At 43.5% G+C, this 24,771-nt stretch overlaps 1 long non-coding RNA gene across 2 annotated transcripts; it reads left to right on the forward strand.

Annotated features, from left to right (window-relative positions):
- Nucleotides 1-469: 469 nt before the first annotated feature.
- On the forward strand, nucleotides 470-24,196 carry LOC129381451 (uncharacterized). 2 transcript variants are annotated; one of them, XR_008609625.2, is made up of 4 exons: nucleotides 470-3,265; nucleotides 10,758-11,123; nucleotides 17,832-17,943; nucleotides 24,107-24,196. It is a non-coding gene; the product is annotated as an uncharacterized lncRNA (long non-coding RNA). The 2 variants fall into 2 exon arrangements; XR_008609626.2 differs by lacking the exon at nucleotides 24,107-24,196 and adding an exon at nucleotides 19,445-19,594.
- The last annotated feature ends 575 nt before the right edge of the window (nucleotides 24,197-24,771 follow it).

Below are 24,771 nucleotides of genomic sequence, written 5' to 3' on the forward strand. Positions count from 1 at the left end.
ATTTGCCTTGTAGGCTTCAGTTCCCCTCCTGGTACGATGTGCGGTCTGATGTATGTTATAAATAAAATATATAAAATTAAATAAATATTTGCCAGCTTTAGAGCACTTCTTGTTGGGAATTCTTAAAGCGCCAGTAGTTCATCAACGCAGGTGTTACTCCATCATAACATTTACCACGGCGTCCTCCACTCCTCTTTGTCCCGCAGTCCATTTCCGCTAGATTTGATATCGGTTGATGTCACAGTTGTTCTGGGGTGACATGGTAATTTCTTTTGCTCGGAAAACGCATTGACAAAGCTCGGGATTGATTGCATGCGCAATTTGCTGCAAATGTCATGATTTGTCTTCTGTCTTTGAAGTTTACCTACATGTTGCCCATATTGTGCCCTTTATTTTTGCCAAATATAAAGAAAATTTCTTTCGTTCACCAAGCACATTGGTCAAACCAAGTTGGATAATGTTATGACACTTGAAAACAGGAAAATGAAAACGATTGCTTGGTAATTGTTTGCAACGCATCTAACCGAACGAGGAATAGAAATACGTTGTCGCACCTTACCCTTTCCACGAAATATAAACATGTTGTAACCTTCAGTTATATCCGGACAGTGCGAAGCACAGCTGATAGGGGCAATATCACATGCTGTAACACCTGAATAAGAGATTTTTTTACAAAGTCTGTGTTTGATCCAACCATATTTCACTTCGCACATTGAGTTTCCATAGCATACCACCAATTGTTGCTAAATTTGGTCTTGGTGGCGTTTATATATAGTTCCGCCAAGGCAGTGGGCTCAATACTTCCGCGCTCGTTAGACACACTCATAACAAGCTAGAGTGCTTGCATATGTAATATACTGCGAAAGCCAAAATTGTGCATCTATTTCGAAGTTCACCTACATATCATCCATTGACTTGCCCTTAAGTCACCGAACATAACGAAGCTGCCTTCTTCAGTGAGGACCCCTGGCGATATAGATCATGCATGAAGAAAAAAAAGTCGTTCCAATAATTAATCGCAACGCTTCTAAATATGCCAGAAACATCAAATATATGTGACATATTGCACCTAAAATGCCGCCCATTGCTTCAAAGTATAAAATGCCACTAACGCAGAGTTTTGTCGGGAGATTGTCAAATCTTGCTAATAGCCGCAGCGTCATACATTCGAACTTACATTGCTTACATTTTTAACGCTGTATTTTATCAACACGCGTTTACCATTGCACATAAACTTGGCACATTGTTTTTGATATGCTCGCGAAATTTCAGCTCAATTATAGTTGTTTTTATGCCAAGGCATCCGTCTTAGTATTACACTGCTCGTAAAACAGACTAATAATGCTGTGGAGCACTTCCATACATATTCTACTGGAAGATGAGCATTTAGCCCACCCATTTGTTGTCTACATATTGGCCATACCATGCCCCTAATTTTCCGCAGATATGAACAAGATGCCTTGTTTAGATTCCAAAGGACACCAAAGAAATAAATTACTAATCTCGTATGATGCATGAAAACACATGCAAAAGTAGCAGTTTAGTCGGCTACTCTGTAAAACTTGTAGTTAAAGCAAGAAAGTGACAGTTTCTCAAAGTATCACTCTCTCTCTCTAATGTCACGGAATTTCATCCGTCTCTGATGCTGTTGATTTAGGAGTCTGGAAAAGATTCCTATTAGCAGTAGTGTGACATCCTGGAATGCCTCAATGCGCGACTTTCTACAATGGCATTGATGAATCTGCACAAATAAAAAATAAATCGCTCGTCGCTCATAACATTGGTTCATACTTCGAATAAATATAAATGCTGTGCCGCACATATAGATATATTTTACCGAGGATACCAAGGCAGAGCAACTAAAAGCCGTGTATACCGCATGAAAACTGCGAGAAAGTGGCTTTTCTGTAAATGTTTTCAAAGCACATAAACAACCAACGCAGTGAACATTTCCGGTACACGTCACCACAAAGTGGCCCTCAGTTTTTGAAAATACGAAATATCTGTAATTTATTCCTGCTGGGAAACAAGTAATAGTCTTGCTCCTATTTAGAAAGAGCCTGAAAACGATATCGCCAAATCGGAAGTCAAACGTGCGCTTAGAAAAAATTCGAGTCAGTGTTCTATCGGTATTGTAATGGATTTGCACGTTCGACCAAGGTAACTTTCAGGAGCATATCTACGATAAGTCGTGATTATAGAATAAAATTAGACAGTTATACCTGCAAGAGATTTCATTCTATTTTTGATTGTGCTAAGATACTGAGACTGTCACGCTATGTAGGCTATCTCTGGACAGAAATTAAATAGTTCCAGCAATTGATAATCAAATGGTTTCATGCCCTAAGGCACGCTATTCATTGGGCCCGGCTGATTATATTTTAAGCGGACCTTCCACTCGCCCACAGGTTAACTCTAGGAAGCTGATTGTGTTTTTAAATGCGGATATATAGTGGTCTGAAAAAACTGGGCATAATGCAAGTTGTGCAAGCTGACATATTAGAGCGGGTACTGCCCAGCACCAGGCGTTTCGCAACGCGAGTATGTGTGGCGAATGCTGTGCATCGTCTGGTGCAGGGAGTCCTGAGAAGGCACAAAAGGCAAACCTCGCTGTCCAAGCAGGGGATGCGTAGCAAGGAAAATCACTACTTATGTGGACACTCTATTAAGAAAGAAAATTTTCCTTGAGCTGTAGTTCTGTGGCAGTTTTCAGCATGCAGCCGAAAGTGCTCGCTTTCAGGGGCGAGGGTGGGGGAGGCAACTGACAAACTTTGCCCCTCCCCTCAGGCTCCCGGTAGATACGCCTATCTTCCATGCCTTCCATATAATTGAGCCTTCATTCGGATATACCACATTGTTATGTACAGCCTAAGACATGGCCCGGAATCCAAGCAATGCAAGCCTACACAGGAAGGCATGGGCTACTCGCCGCACCGAATAAACCATTTTCTAGCTTTGCAGTTTGCATTAACAATAACACAGTTATTTCTGTTTCATATAGAAAACAAAAATTGCAGGATAAAAGCAAATGCCATGTTTTACAAGTTAGAACAGCATGATAATTCATGAACAAGTGCGTAATTGGTAAAGACACGTCTAAAAAAATTATGAACACTTGTGTGTAGCATGGGAGCGCTGATAATTTTCTTTATGTTGCAGGGCACAGCAGTATAGGCATTGCTGAGTTGGCAGTTGGACCAGACGGACTCACATTTTGGAAGGCTGTTAATGTATAGCCATACGCGCTGGAATTGCAGGAAGTTGGGTGAGTTTTGTTGCGTCTTTTGCAGTTACACGTTTTTTACAAGAGAAATCAACGACGCTTACCACATTCTTTATTCTTTCTTTATTCTTTATTCATTTATTCAAGACATTCCTTACAGAAATGCCTTGGGGGACGCGACAAAAGGCACTGAAAGTGCCTGACTGGGCCTCGCCACCCTTGGCAGCAGCAGTCACACAAGAACAATAATAACAAAAGTATTGACTACAATAGGCTCAATTTGGAACACGGTAGAACTTAAACATCAATAAGTGTTCCTTATCAATAACATAATGACATAAATACACATACACATCAATACACATATAATTAGATACATTGTACAGGTATGTCGCAACTATCGTCCTAGTACAGAAAATATATCGGACTTTCGCAATGAAAAGCCAAGACACAGTAAGAGGAAACCAACTGGGATCAGTCCAGCACGATTTTTAGTGTGTGTTAAGAAAAAAATTTTTGAGCATTTTTCTGAAAATGTGCGCTGAGGTAGCTGTAACGAGCGCTTCAGCAATTTCCGGATATTCGTTGAGAAGGTCTGGTATCATAAAGCTTAGTTTTTGATCGCCATATTTTGTACGAGAGCGTGGCCTGGGTATTAAATTCTTTCGTAGGCAGTACGGACCAGGTTTCACTTGATATTTGGTTTGAATAGGTGTTGCTTGGTGCTGATGCAATATTTCCAGGGCCAAGTTGTATTTATACAATTTATGAATAGGCAGTATTTTATTAGATTTAAAAAAGGGTGTAGTGTCTTCAGAAAGTTCTAAATTTCCTATTGCACGCACCGCTCGCTTTTGCAAACAAAAAAGACTGTCTAGGTTTGTCTTAGTCGTTGTTGACCATACTAAGAAACAGTAACATAACCGGGAATGAAATAGCGCGTAGTATATCTGCCTTTTCACCGCAGACGGGATATAATATCTCACTTTATTTAAGATTCCAACAGCTCGCCCTAGCTCACTTCGGAGCTTGTCAACGTGAGGCGTCCATGAGAGGTTTTCTTGAAATGTCACCCCCAAAAATCTAACTGATACAGATTGTTCGATGGTAACGTTTTGATATTTTAAATCCAAGTTTATAGTCGGGTGGTGTCCTCGCGGCCGGAAGAGTAAGTATTTCGTTTTGCTGATGTTTAATTGAAGTCTGTTAGATTGAAGCCATAAATCCAGACCTGTTAGCCATTCGTTAGCTCGATGAAATACCTCTCTTTCATGAGCACCTGTGAAGAATACATTCGTATTGTCTGCGTATATAATTAACTTTGTATTTTTGTTAATGTTTACAATATCGTTAATGTATAATAAATTCAAACATAATTCAAACATAAATAGGACGCGTGAGCCAGACCCAATTAACAATGCATGAAAAAAAGGCATTCTTTCTAGATGACAAAGCATAGAAATTAATCTGCACATATCTACCTTTCTTTTTATGGAACTACTGTTTATTGTAATTTTATGCCTTTGTATCACAGTTTATGCCTTTCCACTGAAAGAAATTGTGTAATATATAACCATACATCTAGTGTTATTGTTATTTTTAATCCTTCCATCAAAATAAAGAGTAAGTTGTTAGCAGCAGTATTTTCCTTGCCTCCCATTGTAAATGTTGCCCTGAAATGTTACATAATTGACCAGGAAAATGAAAACAACACTACAAATTTCCGCTAGCGAACACAGGTGGTTTTCAGGAAATGCACAAATAGGGTGATAGGCATCTGTTGGCATACTGTAGCAATAGTAGGTGCAAGCAAGACTCAACATAACTGTAATACTTCAGCTTTCACATGACTACATTGCTTAAGATACCACAGAAGTGTAAGTGCACAAAAACAAAAACAAGCTGGTGCATCAACCACAAATGTCACTTGAGCAGTCACAACATAGGCTATTTCCTCTATTGAAAGCGCTAGCTAATATGTAGAAAATATATGCACATGTACTCTTAGATATACACACTTGCTTAACACTGAGTTGCAGTGCATATGATGCTTGTTGTAGACACTGGTATATTTGTCAAAAATACTTAGAGAATTAGATAAAATGCTTTCAATTCATCAGCCCAGTAGTCGAAGTCTTACTAGTAGCATTATAATTTGGACTTGCTCGTTGAACATATTCTGACCTGAACAGCACCAAGCACAATAAATAGCTTCTTTAGCGCACGAAAAGGGTCGAGAGACATAAGTACGACGTGGACACAGCGCTAACTTATGTCTCTCTTCCCTTTTCGTGGGCTAAAAGAAAAAAAGTTATAGAATACCAACATGCCCAAACCTACGCTCTTTCGGAATAAGTAGAACACTGCCGACTTGTCCTGACCAAATACTTGGAAAGAGACCGAAATGAAAAAATATAATTATTGACAGCTGTAAAAGTAGAGCTTCTTGTTTGATTATAACTACTAAAATTACACCAGTGCCAAGCAGATGTTCTCTCTGGTGCTGTTGAAACCAAATTCATTAGAACATTGCAAGAACGAGCAAACTCCACAGCAAGTGCAAAATGAACTTGAAAAAAGGGGGGTACCAGCGAAACACAAAGGACGCGCACACGCATAAGAAAGGCCTTAGACGCGGTCATGTGTGGCAATGTAAATTTCAATTAAGCACAGTTGAAAGTCCAACGTCCGTGCGTGTCGAACGCCCTTTCTTTGGTGCGCGTCTTTTGTGTTTAGCTGGTATCCCCTTTTTTCTAGTTCCTCATGCACCAACTGGCCCAAGAGCTTGCACTAAAACAAGTGCAAGCAGACAATTTTGCAATCTTTGCAAAATAGTGTGCGTATTTATTAATTGAGCATCAATAAACTGAACTTTCTACCAGCTAATTATGTGGTGCTCCATTGACTTAAAGTAAAAAATTATGTAACTGGACACAGCGTACTTGCGTGAATGGCGATAACTTGCCAGGAATATAAAAAAAAAGATGTGAGAGAAAAAATCATGCTAACTACAAAACAGCTCAGTTCAGTAGTAACTGCGGTGCAGTAAATACTGGCCTTCATGTGTCAGTTCAAGAAGTTCAAGCTCATGAAATGTTTATAAACCAGTGGCAGTTATTCTGGGGACAAGAGAGAAATAATTGTGAATATGAGTGTTAAAATTGGTAAGCATGCCATGTGCTTGCGACATATTTGACCCACTACACTTTGAATTCCTAGATACGCAGGAATTTCACGAGCCTGTAGCATAAAAAGAAAAATTCGGCAATAAAAATTGTCATAAAATTTCCTAATGTACTTATTAGCAAATATACAGAAAATTACATGTGCGTAATATACATAAGGAGGTCCCATTTTCATAGACTGTGTGGGGACCTCGTGTTAAAGTTACTTATGATGGTGTACAATGTTTAAAGCAAAAGTAGTACAAATGACAGCTAAGAGTAACATCCAAACATGTTTATAGCATATGAGAAATTAGAACACTTGTTAACAGCATGACAATACAAAAAACATAAGATCAGTAAGTATTTATTATCAATGCTTTAATTCTCTTTGAAGTTGGTATAAATTTTTTGCTAGGTGGTAGAGTATTACAAAGCTATATCGAGGAAATTTCCACAGTCTGTTTACCATAGTTAGCTCGCACTTTAGCTAGACGTAAATTATTATTGAGTGCACATCTAGTGTGACTATGAGCTATCAGGTCACAAGGTGAGAAGGAGATCGATGGTTGTTCCTTAGTCATATATCTATAGAATAAAATCCCTAGAATATATTTGGTGAGTTCTGAAATGGTTAGGATGTTGTTTTCATGCTGTAGTAATTTTCCTGTTGCAAAGCTTGAACTGCTTGTAATAACTCTTATGGATTGGTTCTCGATTACCTGGAGGGATACCAAGTGAGTGTTATAACTGTTACCCCAGCGTATTATGACGTAGTTAATAAGAGAGTCAATGAGTGGTATAGCGAGATGAATGTATTATGTGTACAGTAGGAATCAGCTTTAATTAGAACGCGAATACCATATGCTATTTTCTTTCTTATGTGAGAAATGTGATCTTTATAGTTCAAGTTGGAGTCAGGAAAAATCCCATGATAAGATGAGCATGGACTCGGAGAGATAGAATGTGAGCCAAAAGTGAAAGTGAAGGAAGCCGGATGTTGTTGATGTGAGGAAAAAGCAATACATTTAGTCTTGGTGGCATTAATCGATAATAGGTTAGCATGACACCAACTTAAAACATTTTCTAGATCAGTATTTTGCCTTTTAATAAGAACTGGCACGTTCTTATCATACGCCATTGTGAATTTATGTTAAATATAGAACACGCATTTAAATTTCTTGGTCAAGTATAGTGCACCTCCTCCGGGTAGACCGGCTCCTGGACTGGAATCGTGCTACCTGCTGCAGGAAATCTTAAAAAGTTTCGCACCTAGAAATTCATCCCGCAAGTTGAAGAAACCAAGCAGTTTGGGGCGATCTGTGATAGTAACCTCAAATGGCTCTGGCATAATTAATGCGATTGTTCTAATGGTCCCGCTATGCTGAAAATGGCGCTTTGGCCATGAGCGCAATTTTTCGTATATATTGACGCATAGGTATGTCTATGCCATGGCTTGTTGTGTTACATGTGGTATATAGGGGTTATATTGCAACAGCATTCTATCACAAAAGTTCCGTATACCTTCTTACATTCGTGACAGAGTCATTCCTCGAAATTTCGAGGATGACCGGTAACACTTATTATGAAACGAGACAGCGCATGCCTTTTGCCTTACTTACTAAAAGTCGAAACAATAGCAACTTTATTGGCACTAATGCGCGCGCGCTAAGGGATCGACCCCCCCCCCCCTCCCCCATGAAAGACGCTTCGTTTCCACCAATCACAAAGCGGCACGCACATCTCGCCTCCTTGCAGCACCACCAGGCTAGCGCTGACATTAGGAGTCAGGTGCCCGCGGGGCCCAGCACGCAAGATACAGGTTACATACACTAAAGAGGTTATGCTGCCGCGTCCGGACACAAAATTCCGACACGCACAAGCATCGTTTGGCTGCATCTACTTTGTGTACACAATGCGGGCAAACCCGAAACAATTGACCGCGTTGCGTGCCGACGATTTCACCCGCTAAGAAGGTTGCTTGGGGTCCCTATAAACAAGCTTGGTCTCAGCATGAACCTCCTCGTCTTACTTTCGCTGGAGACTTCCACGTTAGGGTACAGCCAAAAGGTTGTTTGAACAGGGATGAAGCACTTTTATTCTTGCTACCAATCGCGCGCCTTTCTGAATCGACGAACTATCGTAAATATTGATTTATCTTTTCATTCATTTTAGCAGGAGCACTTTGTCAGTTTTGAAGACCGCAAAAATTACTCTTCCCCTGGTATTTTATTCTAGCTTTTTCCCATCCATTTCCTTCAAAGCGCCCAATTCTTGGGCGATTACCCCACGGTGGGTACCTGTCGTTTGTGTAGCTATTTTGTAATTTCGTAATTATATTTATTTAACCAACGATACGCCAGACAACCGATGTTTGTGTGTTAATTCTAATAAATGTAGTTCAATCTATCGCCTCTTTGCGAATGCTGCGTAGTGGGCTCGAGCCAGCATTTCGAGAATCCAACAGAGTGGCTATGTGCCGCTAACGTTTAGATACAGCAGTACCTTAGGGTTATTCCAAATCACGTTGCAGAAACTTCGTTTTTTAGATATCTGAACATTGTTGAGTAGCCCTTAGTGAGATGGCATCCGGACTGGCAAAGGCAGCGCTTGCTGGGCCAATGGATTTATTTATTCCTAGCCTTACTTCTCTAGTGGTAACAAGACTGCGATCGCGACAACAAGTCCTAGGTACAAAAAATGAGCTCCTCCTTGCTGCACGGAATTACGTGCATTTAACGCTCCCCTGGAATTTCCGTTACACTATTACGATGTCGAATACCGCAACTAAATTTGCACGAGAGTAGGTGTCGGTACGTACCATCAAACCTTCCTGGTTCATGTGGGAATATAGAATCACTGCACTGTTTCCTCTTCTTTTGCCGCAAATATAATTCCGAAGATCTGCTTAGAGCAGCCCCTATCGCGTAGGCGCATTCTCCTCTCTCAGATTAAAGTTCTATCATTTGGGGCAAGTACCCTTGGTCGAGCCTGTAAGGATGGGTGTCAGACAGTACATGAGTACGTCAATGCGACTGGTAGACTTTCTTTCATGTTAAGCGCATTTACCGCGATATTAACACTGAGTCGCGTTATTTTCATAATATGGCATCTTCGTATAATTGCCATGACCACTATTCATGAAACGGAAACGGAAAATAAATAATATGTACTGTTATTTAAATATGATCAATAAATTAACCGGGACGAAGAAGTTCATATTATGTTTCCGCTCAAAACCATGGCCAATGCCCCTCCCCCCCCATCTTGGGAACGGGTCAAAATTTGAAGAACAACGAGAAGGCGAAGAAGCGAAACGTCCGGTGAGGTCGAAGTCAAGCCGATCATCAATCGATTATGTTCACATATTTCATCTATGTGGTTCTTGAAGTTGCTTTAGTTGAGAGGTATGTAGCCTGCCTCTACGACGCCAGAGCTACCAAGGATGACCTTCTTTTGCCCCAAGTTAACGGAGTAAGTACAACTTTGACCTATTTTACCTATGTGGTTCTTGAAATTGCTTTAATTAGCAGGTGTTTAGCGTACCTCCACGTTGCAAAAGTACCCAGGATTACTTTCTTTTGCCGCAGATTAACGGAATAAGCGCAACTTTGGAAGGACGCGTTTCTTGGACTGTAGTGACCATTGCGCTTTTCTTTAACCAGTGCGGTGGTTACCTCTTTCTATGCCGCATTGGAGCAGCACCTGGTCGCGCGTGTTGTGTCACCTGCTTTCGGTTAGCTTTAAAAAAACATCACGTGGTCGAACTTTGCCTGCAGACCTTCCACGGCGTCTCGTACCCACCAGTCTTGCTTTCGCACGTTCGATCTTATATTAACACATCTAATTTTATGCTTGTTTCTGTACGCGAGTAAGTACCAGCAACACTCTATAGTTATCCCATTTCCGGCTCCCTCTTGGAGAATCACTGTGAGCCCCCAGTGAATAACGTTCCCTCAGTGAGGACACCAGTGGAGTAAACGTGCCTCGCAGGTAGTTAGACATGTGACAAGCAGCTACTCCGTAGAATGGGATTTTCTAGCTCTGTGTTTTTTGCCCCTGCGTGTACGCACGCAATACTAAGTTAGCACGGTGCTTGTGGCGTTGCATTGAACCCAACCACTGTTCCTCCAATGAGAGATGTCCGCTTTGCCCGCCAGGATTCATAAAGCTGTGCGCTGACAATAAACGGGGGGCCTCCTTGGTTTGGGACTTGGGCTGTTGTCTGTTTTGTTCTTCGAGCAGTGCGTGTGTCCCGACACAGTGGCAGCAGCGCTAAACCGCACTGTTTCCTTAAATTTCATGTTGGTTCGTCCTATGTGTATTTTCTACTTGGACGGAACATTTTCTTTGTTCCATCTCATTCTCAGACGACGCCACCGTTTCCCACGATCTCCTCGTGCTTGGACCACTGGGGAAGCAGGGAAGGCTGGGTGGCCACGCTGGTTGCCAGGGGGCTAACCCGGTTGCTGCTTTGGTTTTGGGCCTCTGTAATCTACCGAACGCAGCAGCCGGCAATACCTCAGCCAGCACAGGCCATCTACGGGTGGTGCTACATGATTACGGCTAACGGCGATCCGGTGGCGTCCACTGCGCTCGCCTGCTTGCCCGTATTCGGCCCGTATTAGTACTCGGAGGCCCATGCTGTGCTGGCTGCTGTTGTCATGGTGGTGACGCCGTGCCTCCTTACAGCAGCTACCTACCTCAAGGTCATGGCAGAGAACGACAATGGGACCGTATGTATTCCTGCAACATGCTTGCGACCTACATTTGTCGCAAATATTTGCTCAATAGTCAAATAATTATAATATGTCACGTGGATGGAAACAATGCATTGCACAACGTAAGTACAGGGCCATTCTGTAAACATTTTAAGTGTTGTTACTCGTTTTGCAACAGACGCTTCTGTGATACTGGATACCGAGTTTCTATAGCTTACGATAGCATAAACCAATAAAGAATTGAGGAATTACAGGCAGATGAGCTTGCTTTCGGTATTGAACCAAGATAATTTCCAACATAATCAGGGAAACACAGGACTTCATTCAACCAAGACAACCCGCGTGCTTAACGAAGGGATATTCTATAATCGACCAGATGCTTGTCATATATCAGTCAAATGTGAACATTTAAGTACACTTAATCTCTGTATATGACTCTCATTCATTAAGAAACACGACTTGATTCAGTAGAGATATCAGGAGGATTCCAGAAGGAAAGTAGAAGATTGCCATTAAAGAAAGGGGTCTGCGAAGGAGGCACAATATTGTCATTGCTATACACTGCATGCTTATATAAGTACTCAAGGTACCCGACTTCGGTGGCTGAGCAGTGAAGATCAATGGTGAATATATCGGCAACCGTAGCTTAACAGATGACATGTGTTCTTCGGCAACAGTGCGCATGAATTGAAAACCTTTCGTTTAGTATTTTAACAGAGGCAATGCAAGGCTGGGGTTGAAGAATAATATGCAGGAGGCAATGATAATGTTGAACAGCGAGGCAAGAAAACAACATTTCATGATCGCCAGTCAGCATTGACGCAGGAGCACGTTGATGTAAGACAATTCCTCCCACGGGATCTTGACAGTCAGAAGTATATTCACACAAGAGTAAATATGCGTTGGATGTGTACGTGAGGCAATAAAAATCCTGACTGGCAGCTTACCACTGTCATTGCAAAGAAAAGTGTGAAATCATTAGCTTATACCGGTGCCAACATATGTTACAGAAAGTTGGACGTTAACAAAGAAGCTCGAGAAAATTTAAGCTCCGTACGAAGAACGATGGAACGAAACATGCAAGGCATAACGTTAAAAGACAGGAAACGAGCGGCGTGGAGCAGATAGCAAGAAGGGATAGTCGATATTTAGTTGACATTAGGAGAAAAAGAATGGAGCTCGGCGGGCAACTCGGTTCTGTGGACCATTAACCTGTGGACCATTAGAGTTACAGAATGGCTGTCGAAGGAAGGGAAGGGCACACGAGGGAAGTATAAAAATAGGCTAGGTGATGAAGGGAAGAAATTTGCAGCTAATATTTTCCTTCGTTTGTCCATATACCACGGTATTTATATTCTTTTACGCGAACTATTTTCCGCCCCTCTATTAACACTGTCTGTTCATCGTTTTCAGTGAATTCCAAAACAGCTGATTTTCTAACGCTGAAACTTAGACCTATATTGTCACCTTCCTGAACACAAATAATAGCCAGACGTCGCATATTTCTTTGCTTGTTAGCTATCAACACAATGTAGTCCGCATAAAACAAACCTAGAAGCTGTAGCTCTAGTAGTGTACTGGCCTGTTTTTATATGAGATTTAATCCAATATAGCTTCCTTCTAGTGCCAATTTCGATCCTCGCCCGGTAGATAATAAACAGCTGTCGGGATAAAGCACCTCAGTCCCTGTTTGATACCAATTTTCTCTTCGCAACTAATCCCTTCCCTTTCAATGCGCCCAAACAGTATTTCCTAGGTAAACATTTTGCAAAAGCTGTAGACAATTATCGGCTAAGCCTTCTCCTTCTTGATTATTCAAAAGAATGTTGTGGTCTACGTTGTCATACGCTTCTGTAATGTTTAAAAGGGCTACATATATTGGTTACCTTTCTACTCTTGATACTTTTATAGACTGAGTAAGGAGAAATAAGTTATCACCCAGACGCCTACCTACTTTGATGCCCTTCTCGTTTTCTCCCAAAATTTTATTATTATCATGCCATGCTTGCAGCTTTAATTTATTTGCCTGCTTGGTGAAACTGTACGTTACCGATGTAATTGTCAATGGTCTATACGAGCGAATTCTATCTTTCTGTCCCTCACCTTTATAAATTGAATTCCTTCTACTTTGTCGCCCGTCCGAACTCTCTGGTATACATCTTTCTTTTAAGGTTTTTTCCACTGCTTTGAACACAGCTTGCTGACTTTTTGTCTTAGTCCATTATTTAGCCTAACGGGAACCAACAATAGCCTTGTGGCTGTGCGCTAAGAAATTTCCGTATCGGCTTTCTTCTAGTTGACAGTTTTCAGCACCAGCTCCTTTTCCGCCTAGTTGTCTTTCAAGCCCCTTCTTTCATCTACCAGAACCCTTTCATTTCCTTGGAAAGTATCGGCTGGTATTTATTTTTTTATGTAATTTAATGCCGCGTCCCCTTCAAGCTTGTTTGCATCTTCATCTAGGATGTGCTGCTGGATTGTTCCAGAATTCCTGCCTGATAATATTGTCGCAGCACTGCGCGACTGAGGCAGAGAAAGAAGAAGAGTGTGCGCGCGTGATCTCGGGGTACTCTGCGCCGGCTGGGCCTGGCCTGTAGCTTCCATCTCTGACCTCGTTTCACCGCGTAAATAAACATCACTCGTAACAATATTATCTGCAGGTCCAAAACATTGTACGTGCGACCTTTTTTTCTCGCGTATTTCTGAGAACCAACGTTAACTTTCACCTTCTATTTATGCTTGCACAGGTATCTTAACCACACAAGTTTTTCCCCGCTATATTTCCCATTTTCTGGCTACTTCATCCTGCGCCAACCGCGGATTCTTTGCGTGTCTGTGCTCTCGCGATGCTCGCTGTCATTCGGCGGCTGCCTCTCGTATTCTCCCTGTTACACCACCTTTTTGGGCTCATTTTTCGTTTCGAGCGAACATGTTACTTATCTTTCCGTGTTTCTGTCGTTGTAATGCTTTGAAGCTCACTATATTCCGACTCTTTGCTTAGCCAATTCCAAAGTTCTTTTTCGCCTCTTTTGACTATATTTGATATTTGTTAAGAGTTAGGATTTGAAATCGCGATATTGCGCTCTTTGTTCTCTTCCATAACTACATCTCCCAATTTCAAGATGATGCGTTCATGGTCACTCCCGATGCTCCTATTTGCCTCCTCGTCAATGACCATTTCCCTCAGCCAGTCATGAATTCCTTCTGTGACCAGAAAGTAATCAATTATGAGTTGTCGGTTTCCTACTTGCCACGTAGTGTACCCATCACACTTGGGCCCTGTACTCGCAATAACGAGGTTACGTTGCTCGGAAAGATCTAGCATTCACTTGTCGGTATAGCCACCTAGATTCTGTATGTGGGCATTCATGTCACCTAATTGGATATTTTCGGCATCATTCGCGAATCCTTTATTATCAGAACTTAGGCGCTCAGCTAACTGTTGATTTTTCTGTGCTCTAATTTCCGGTCCACAAATGCATTATACCGAGCGAAGTTTTCTTTCCACTCATAGTACAGGATAAGCACACATGCTCTTGACGAATTCAATTTATTCTTTTCCATTTGGCTCCTTAAGGGATGTGCATACCGTCTACTCTCCCTTTATTTACGATTTAGCTTTGTTGCGCCCTTACCAAACATGATTCTCAATCACCGACGGCTCCTCCAAGTGTCTAATTTGTGGTTCTGTAACCGCATACAATCATATTTGTCAATATCTACCCGCTTTTCCTTTCTTGGGCCGCCCTGCATGTTTTTCTAACGTATTACATAGCGAGCTTTTTTTCTTGTTTTACTCATTTTCTACTATTGATGCCAATGGTTTTCTACGGTTTCCTTGGGGCACCTTCTTCATTACTACCTACAGAGGACTCCGGAGCGCCCGTGCCCCCCCCCCCCCCCCCCGAAAGAAAAAAAGCGGCCGTGCGTCCAGCAAGTCACCTGCCCATTTTTGGTCCAACCCTAAAATTGAAGTGGATCCCCTCTCGTTCTAAACGACCACATCTTCTCACTTGCCTGTTTACTTCTACAACACTGAAACCTTTCTCCCAGGTCATTGTTTATATATCCTCACTAGCAGCCACTACTACTCTTCGTAGGTTACTGTTACGTACAGGCCCCTCCTGCACCTTGCACACCACGATCTCCATCTGAAGGGAGAGTTCGCGCAAGTTGTCTACTCTCTTTCACCCAGCGCTGGGCTAGTCCTGAGCCTTTCTTTTTTAGGACGTCATTTAGCCCGCCTGCTACTACGACAATGTTGCGGCCGTGGGCATTTTCCGCGAGCTTAGCTTTTGCTCGCTCAATGACAGAACCGGTTATTCGCCGTGAAATGACTCTACCGCCACTCTTTTATTGACTTTCACTCTCTCCGCAATTTCTTCTGAGCAGCTAGCCAGGTTTGTGTCGCCGGCGGTAATCACCCTTTCGCTCTCTTCTACTGGCAATGCCTCTCCTTTCTTCCCTTCCTCATCCTTTTCCGGTGGTGGAGGTGACAAACAATATTTGGTGATTTACTTTCTTGATATAGCCCTGGCAAAACACGTCGGTCCGCCACTGCGCCACCTGGAGCCTAGCGCGCCTCCTTGTAGTTGATGCTGTCAGCGCTTGCTGTTCCTCCTTGTGTTGTTTGCTGGCGCGTACACGTGTTGCGTGTTTAGTTTGCGACTCACGGTCCCAAATCAATCGTTTTCGTTTTTTTTATTTTGGAAAAAGAACAATAAGAACTTTACACGAAATCGAATTTCCTCGTGGCTATGACGCAATGTGTCACCTTTCGTTTTTCTCTTTGGTGCTGGTGATGTACACCATGCAAGCGGCACTGGCAAGTCTTTACTAACGAAACACGGCGGCATGGTATCACATTTCGGGTCTGGCAAAGCGCCGGCGAGTAGCAGGGCCTCCTTCGTTCGTTTTCTCGCACTTTCTCTTTTGTCCTTGCGGGATGGGTTGTCGGGCCGCTAACAACGCACTGTACAGAAAACGTGAAGCGATCGCACATTATTCACACAAGGTATATCGCAGCCTTTCTTAGCAGGAGCACGGCCCGGCACGGGAGGCAATGTGGCAGCCGAAAAACGCGGCGAAGTGGTGGTAACCCGAACAGAGCGGTGCTGTGAAACAAGAAGAAAAAACAACGCGAACCTGGCCAGGGTTATGACGTAGCCTCCACGTGCACTTATCAGCACAGGGCGAGAAGAAGAAAGGGCTTGAGAGCAGAGATGTGATCGAGAAGAAAAAACAAGCGGCGACAGCATTCTTCATCGTGCAACTCCTGTAGCTGATATGATGGCATCATTTTCAAGGATTATTTCGACTCTTATTTTCGTTGCAGACTTGTGCGCAAGTGCTACAACACGGCTGGGCTCTTAAGAACTGACAAAGCTAGAATTCCTCGGTCACGTGTTTGATGCGATTGTTGCATTGGCTAGCCGCGTGTCGTATCGCCCGCACAAGTGTGAAGTCCCCCTTCTCCGTTTAGTCGCCATGATGTGTTTGGTGCTTTCTGTCCACGGCATGCAGCTTGTTAATATCGGCTAGAGGAATGCTCAGTGTCCATTTAAAATGCCCATGTCAAAATTAATGATTTGATACAGGCATTTGTTCTACTTATTCACTTATCGCAGCCGTGATGAAGAAATCGCTTATCGCCGTTGGGCACCTACGTCATATAAAAGGGAAGTGGTTGCTGGGGAGCTAGACAGGAAGCAGTTCGAAGTAGGCGCCTGGTACTGTAGTACGTTTGCGTTTACATTCTTGTTCAGGTGAGCTGTTCGAGCTTATGCTTGAAGACTAAACACCTTGACCTAGTAGACGTGATGTTGCAAATGTGACGTGATATTACTTTTGCAACAACTCCTGCGAGGAAATTGAAGATTATGTAATGTTTTGGTGCTCTGTACGTGTTGTGCTTCAAAAGCAAAACGTCGCTTTAATTGCCGCAGTTCTTAAAGCATCAATTTTGCTTCGCTAAGCGTCCGTTAATTTGAAGCTTGCTGGTGACCGCTACTCCAGCTGACCCAAGCTGCTTGCTGTGTGGAAGGTCCCTATCGTGAAGGTGCATGTTACCTTTTGTGTGCACAAATTTCTTCAGGTTTAGTGGTAACTGCCTCATCGGCAAGGACACATCAATTTAACCTAGGCGTATTTTGTTGTGGCTCGTGCAGCAGTAAGCGGTATCAAACTCCAGCTTCATAGTTCCTCGTCACTTGAAATATTATGGACCTAATAATTATTATCTACAAGGGACATATATATACTGTTCATAAATCACGCAACTTCTGCAAGTTAACGGCTTGTTCACGTCAAAGGACGGCACAACCTTGTGAAATTTTTACTGACCGATTCAATACTATTCCGGATTTGTTTCCAATAGCATTCTGTTTATCATATGATACTCAGGTAATACAATATCAATAGCTTTCTCGACAAACTATTAATGAGCAAAATTAACGGATTTGAATAACTATTTTTTTGCTAGCCTGCGCTTTTTCGTTATAGCCTTTGGTATTGGCCGGCAGATGCGCACTTCAAAAGAGCTGGTCAGACTAAATATCGAGATCACAATAACACGTAATTTGTGCTCCAATTATTCAAGCATAGCACTTCAAAGGCTTTATTTAGCGACGCATTTGTAAACTTGAATTGAGCGATAGCTACTTCCAGCTCTTCATAATATGTTACAGCATGCTTTCACAAATTTTGTCTGTCGGATGTTTGGTGCAGTGGACCACCACGGCATTAAATGCGCTTTCCGGTGTCTATGGCGTGGCCTGCGTTGTGGCCTTAGTGACGGGGGCCTTCAAGGACGCCCTCCCTCCTGATTGGCAGCTCTTTTGTAAGTATTTGTGAGTATTTCTAATTCTATTGCATTTTTGCAAGCAGACTCAGTTATTTTCTCAGATGTTCGTTTGGCAGAAATTATGCAGATGTTGAAATGTATCAACGTAACGTTGTTCTTTACCGGTCAACCACGATTTCACCAGATTTTTACATTCCGGATGTGTCTCCGGATATCCGGGTTAAACGCGACTTTTCTGCGAATTCTGAAACCAAATACCACTCTCTTTCTCTCTTTCTCTCTCTCTCTTTCTTTCTCTCCCTCTCTCTCTCTGTATGCTACAAAGTATTCGCGGTGCGCACGTGCTAGCACGAACCCTGCGTCGGGACAACGAAGTTGGAGCCTGTTTGCCTAAGTGAACTCTAGTTACTGATAGTTGTGCACAAGCTGTGCGCAGAACGGCGACGCTACGAGGCCCTCAACCAACCGCCCAACGAGCGCGCCTAACTAGGAGTTGGTAACTCACCGTAACATTCTGCGGAGGCCGGCTGAAGAAAAGGCACAAAAGGCTTTTTTTGGGCTTACAGTCAAGTATCATCATCAGCCCAATTTTTGTTCACACCAGGACGAAGGCCTCCTCCTGCGACCTCTAAATACCATTGTCCTGCGCCAAACTATTCCAACTAGTGCCCGCGAATGTCTTGATTTCTTCGCCCCACTTACTCTTCTGCCGTCCTCGACTGCGCTTCCCTTCTCTTCGCCCCCATTCTGTAACCCTTATGCTCCACACGTTATCTAGCCTGCGCATCACTGGACCCGCCCGGCTCTATTTCTTTCTCTTAATGCCTACTCGGTTATAGACTATCCATGTAGGCTCTCTGATCGAAACCGCTCTTGTTTTGTCTCTTAACTTTATGCCTGCCATTCTTCTTCACTCTTTGCGCGTTCCTTAACTTGTTCTCAAGCGTCTGTATCAATGTCCAAGTCACTGCCCGATATGTCAACACCGGTAAGAAGCATTGTTTGTACGCCTTTCTTTTAAATGATAACGGTATGCTTCCAACTGGTGCTGACAATGTCTGCCATATGCACTCCAACCCACTTTTATTCTTCCGTGACTTTCCTTCTCATTACACTCGCGACACCCTCCGATAAAATCGAAAAATAACCGAATGTTATCCATTCGTACAATTGTAGATTTCACCGGAAAAAAAGTCGATTTCTCCCCAATTGCCAGCTTCCAAAAAATATCCCCCACTCTTTACCCTCCGAAAATAAACAAAACGTATAAAACCGGAAATCAAACAACCCTTAAAATAAGCGAATACCGTATATAGTGGTATAATGCTCGAACCCACGCAAAAATGGCGCTCAGAACATTGTAAAAAAAGATCCCTCAGGACAAATATTTAAAAATTGCCCCTGTGTAGGCCGCGCCCTCGAATTTTTTTAGTATGTTGGTAGTGTTATTTGTTGTGTGGTGCGAGAGTACGGAAGCATTCTTATTTTTAATCGGTGGCAATACAAGGCAGCCATGCCGAATTTCCGGCTCTTCCAGGTAGCAAAATCACAGCCTCCAAGATCTAGCGGCTGCCACCGATGTGCTGCCATCACTGGTCTCTGGGGCTTCAGCATTCATTCTAGCCGGAAGGTGGTGCTCTACGGGAATAGCCAGAGCCAGTACAAGCCACCGCAGTAGTTCAATAAAGGCCGGTACCACAGAAAAGATTCACGAAAAAAAAAGTTTTTTGTCTTCCTGTTATGGGTGCACCTCCAATTTTCACCCCTAATCTCGGAATAAGAAAGTGCGGATTTTACACGAGTATATTCGGTAATCGTAAAAAGAGAAAGGTAATATTATGCGGCTAAATTCGATGCGAGCAAGCGTTTACTTTCGTCCTGCACGATGTGCTATCTGCTGCAATGTTTGCATTTATGGGCACTTCCGTGTTATTCAGAGCTTTAGTTTTATACATTAAAGACATGGTCACAGCTTCATTGTGACGCCTTGTTTCGATGCCTTATCTGCACCAGCAGGCACCTAATTATCTAAATTATGCGACGAATGTGACCACAAGCCCAGATTCCACGCATCGGAAATCTATATAAAGTCGACAAAGAAGACCTTGTCTTCAAAACAAAATCTAATTTCAAAAGTTTTTCCAGGTTTCTTATCAAGATTAAACTGTGGGGATTTACATGCCAAAACAATGATCTGATTATGATGCACGCCGTAGTGGGGTACTCCAGAATTTCGGATTAGCTGTGTTTCTTTAACGTACACTTTCATCTAAGTACATTGGTGGTTTCGGATTTTCCCTCCCATCGAAATATGTGCGCCGTGGCCGCGATACCATCACGCGACCTCGTACTCGATGTTTCTATAATGCTTGCGTTTGAAAAACGGGACTTTCAGGCACTACCGCCTAGATGGCAACGTGGCATAGCCCTAGGAGGTGCAGATGCAAGAGTCGCAGGTTTCTAAGGGCAGTGTAAAACTTTTCAGCATTGACTAATAATTACCTTACATAACCACAATTGAGAAAAACTATATACGCGGGTGTCTCATAGTCTAACCTATAGCTAGACTACAAATACGGCAGTGGGAAGCAACCAAAAAAGAGAAAGGCAGCCTAATTAATTTATATGGGTGTTGCACAAAGCAAATTTCACCTTAATGCAACCACGTTTCTGTTTTAAATGTCCGAGGAACTGAATTTAAGAGTTTCCGGAAGCTGTCTTGCCGGTATAAAAGTAAAGGTCTATAAATGTCAGTGCATTTAAGTGCCCTGAACATAGCTGTAGCGTGAATTGGAGAAACATCGGTGCAGGTAGCCAACGTCTGTAGTACAGTTGTACATGTGGCAGAATACGTCGTTGGCTTATACCAACCGGTGATGTTTATCTGTAGAGAGATTTAGATTAGGGACCGCAAGCGGCCTGCTTATTGAAGCAGTAGAGTCCGCGGTACTACGCATGCGAAGGTCCAGAGGTAGGGGTCTGAGCTTGCGTAGTACCATGATCCCTAGTTCTTGCATACGCAATCTGTTTGGGACCTCTAATCTAAGGCTCTCTCGTGATGTCAGAGGACCCAAGTCATGGCGGTCCGCTCTTGCGAAGGAACACCGTTTGGAGAGGCCAAATATGTGGATCCCCAGCGAATTATAACACACGTCGTCTTCATTAGGAGCTGAATATAAGGATGTGCTTGTTCTGTGACAAGCAGTTCACATCACCCTTGTGTAGAGCACGGGAACGGCGGCAACCGGGGCGCCCTGGAGGCAACTAGCGACGTCTAACGCTAGTTTCTGGGCCCAACATCTAACGGCCGGTGCTGGGCACAATTGGGCCCTGCAACTACCGTTAGATGTCGCTGGCTGGTTCCTGAGCACCCTGGAGACAACCATTCCCGCGCTTACACAAGGGTGACACCGAGTGTATATAGGTAATTTAATGAAGCGAAGCTATCTTTCCCTCTCCCTTCTACTTCCCCACTACTGCTGCTGCTGCTGCTGCTGTCTCGCACACCGCGTCAGGGGTCGGGCGGGAGGGTGGTTAATACATATGTAAGCACGACAGGAGCGCGGCAGAGAGGAAAGGCGATGCAATAAAACTCCTTCCGACCTTTTCATTACGTAGCATGTGAGCTCCCTTGGCATCGCAGGACTAATCTCTTAAGAGCTGTAATTATCCGTGACGCCGTGCAAAGGCATTGCAGAAACTGCAGCGCTTACCCAGCTACGGACGCGAACGTCTAGAGGGAAGCTAGATAGAACAGTAGCAAGGAGGCACGGAAAGTGTGGCGCCGATGCAGTCGTGACATGAGTGAATAACACCCTTGCCTCTCTTCGCTCGTGATTTCCATACAAGGAGGGAGAAGTGGATAGGGATAGGTCATGCGAAAATGCAAGGAAAGGCTAGTACTATTGACGCGAGAGCGGTTGCGGGGGAACATCATTAATTTAAGTCAAAGGTACGTTAATGTACGTTTCTGTTATTGCTGAAAAAAACACAACGCAAATTTATCAAGCGGACAACTTGCGCACGGGTTGCTGAAGCAGAGCCGCGTTAAAGCGCACCGTAGAGTCTAGGCCACAGTAGGAGAGCGGTCACGAGTCCAATGAACATTTAAGTGCCTGCCCCGGTAGATTTGCGGCTATTGAGTTTCTCGAGATCGTGAAGTTTACGACGGTAGTAGCCACAATTGGAACAAAACAAAAAAAACGCCCCGGAACTAAAATTTGGGGACACGTTAAAGAACTCCATGACGAGAAAATTATTCTCTAGTTCACCACTACGGTGCGCCTCATCGCACGAGTGTGGTTTTGGCACATACAGCCCCGTAAGTGAATAAAAGCTTAATATTTCTGCCTCGACAGGATGAACCATTTAGGCAATGACAATTCTCAACACTCGCAATGGTTCTCATGCGTGACGCACAACAATGACTGTTCTGTGTACTACGCAGACAAGCATACGAGTGCATGCAAAGCAACTCCTAACATCAACTCACCTCTCTCGCGATGGACTAAACGATAAAGAAATAAACATGTGGCGCGCAGACAGAGAGAGAGAGAGAGAGAGGGCTCTTTATTGGAAAAACAGAGAATTTTGCCGGCGCGTATATAACTGCTGGCATGCTACTCTGTATAGGGATGGGGAGTGGTATTAAAAGATTCCAGAGAAGAGTTGGAGAAAAAAAGGATAAAAGTAAATATGAAATGTCAGAGTGGACCTGATACTAATATTTACAGGTGACATGGCGGGTAAAATTAAGCTTTTGTATAGAAAGGATGCAATTTTTAAAGCTTTCCTATTTGACCAATTTCTGTCAGGTAATTGAACAATAAATCCAAAACCCGTCGCTGTTTTGAAGGGCCGGGCATTGGACCTAAGATGCTCGGTAACGTTAACGGTTCGTGGCAAATCATGTCGATTTGGTGCTCAAAAAATTGTCTCTCGTCGCGTTACGCGGGGCATTCTAGTAATATGTGCTCAATTGTCTCTAAGTTGCGACAGTTATCACAGTATGGGTTAGTGGTAAGTCCTATGCGGTACAGATAATTGTTCGTGTATGCCACGTTCAGTCGAAGACGATGGTACAATGTCTCTAAGTGTCGAGGAAGTGGTCGTGGAATTTTCGGTCTCATTTCTGGGTCAATGTAACGTAGGAAGTTATCTTGGTGAAGCGGCAGATTCAAGATGCGGTCTTTTTCTTGATAGGCATATTTTTTTGCCATGTTTGAAGCATCGGCTTTTGTAAAATATGTTCTTTTGTGGCGCGCATGTCATTGCTAAGTACGTTTGCTAAGTACTTACATCGATTCCCACCGTGTGCAGGATCCACATAATGTGTTTATTCTTTCACTCATTCCTAGCGTAGCTTGCAAAAGTAAACAACAAGATTACAATCGCATAAACAATTTTTTGGCACAGGCGAGAACCTGATGCCTTGAAGTGCAGTCGGTCACTTAAGAAAATCTCTCTTTAATGCGCACGCCTCCATGTGCCGCGTATGAAATCGGCGATGTTATGCCTGTCGTTTCGATTCAAGCGAGCACCGGAGCAGGGGGCTTCTTGATGTCGAGAAGACCATCCCCGCGTTCGCGTCCTTAGTTTGTGCTTCGAATCCGGGTTGCTGGCTGTGCCATTTCGCGGCAAAATTTGGAGGGCGCTTAAGCTTCGCCCTTCAGACAAAGACCTCTGACTGCTTCTCACGCTTCCCGGCAATCGCAGCTTTCTTGCGCATGCGCGGAGCCGAGCGCGTTGCTGTTGCAAGGAACCGATCGGTCCGCGCCGTTCGGGTAAGGGGTTTGTGTTTGAATTTCCGCGCAACAGAATTATGTTTCCTTGTATACTGAAATGAAACTCCGATGCTATCATATCTCTAGTGCGTGTTTTGGGCGTCTTTTGAGGTTTCTCTGACATAATTTTTTTTGAGCAATTCAATTCAGTAAAGCCTTGCGCCTCGAGGCCCTGCTTGGATATGTGCTTTTACTCTGGCACACCAGGCGTTGCACCTTCAAGATCAACGCAGCGTTATCCACCACGCTCGCACCATTTCCCTTTGCACTTCGACGCTGCTGTGGTCGTTGAGCATGTTCGCGTCCTGCATATTAAAACGGTCTACGCGCGAGGCACAAAATGCGAACAGCAGTCGTATGCTCGCACGCAATCCGTTGTTCACGAACTGAAACGTCTCAAACTTTTTTTCTTACAGGTCAAATGCTGTTCGTACTGATGGAGCAAGCGCTCACGCTTCTGCAATTTTTTCACTGTTTGTTATTTTGCATCATCGTATACGAATAAACAATTCGTGATTCATCCATGCTCAAACATGTGGGCGGATGCCGCAGGTATGAATACCAGACCGACCTGCGGTGGAGGTGGTGGAGGCTTCAAGCTAAGCAGCGAGAAGCCTAAAGTGCATACATTCTTATGAACCACGCATACAACATGCACCACTTCATTTGTTTCAAAAAGAACAAGCACAAAACAAGCGTCCGAGCCACATAATTGATGATAAGGCACTCCTGGTACCAGTGCAAAGCACGTCCTTGGCGTTTTCCGCATATGTTTCCCAGTAAAGATTACAGTTTCGCAAGCAGCCTCGGTGACGGCGGCTTGCGAGTAAGTGGGGGGGGGGGGGGGGGGCGTCTCTAGCCTTTTGTATATAAAATAACTAGCATGGCAGCAGATATCATTGTTCTTGTGACACCGCCATGGGTAGGCAACGCGTACGACTTAGGACTCCCGAAGAGAAGCGTGAATACGAGGTGCGGCAAAGGAAAAAAAAACGGCAGTACGACCAGCGGCGGCGTGCCGTAAAAATTACCATTATTGCCTTTACTCTAAAGCAATGAAGCATTGCATGTCCCCCTCGAC

Source organism: Dermacentor andersoni, unplaced genomic scaffold, assembly GCF_023375885.2.
Source record: "Dermacentor andersoni unplaced genomic scaffold, qqDerAnde1_hic_scaffold ctg00000033.1, whole genome shotgun sequence".
Taxonomy (NCBI): Eukaryota; Metazoa; Arthropoda; class Arachnida; order Ixodida; family Ixodidae; genus Dermacentor; species Dermacentor andersoni.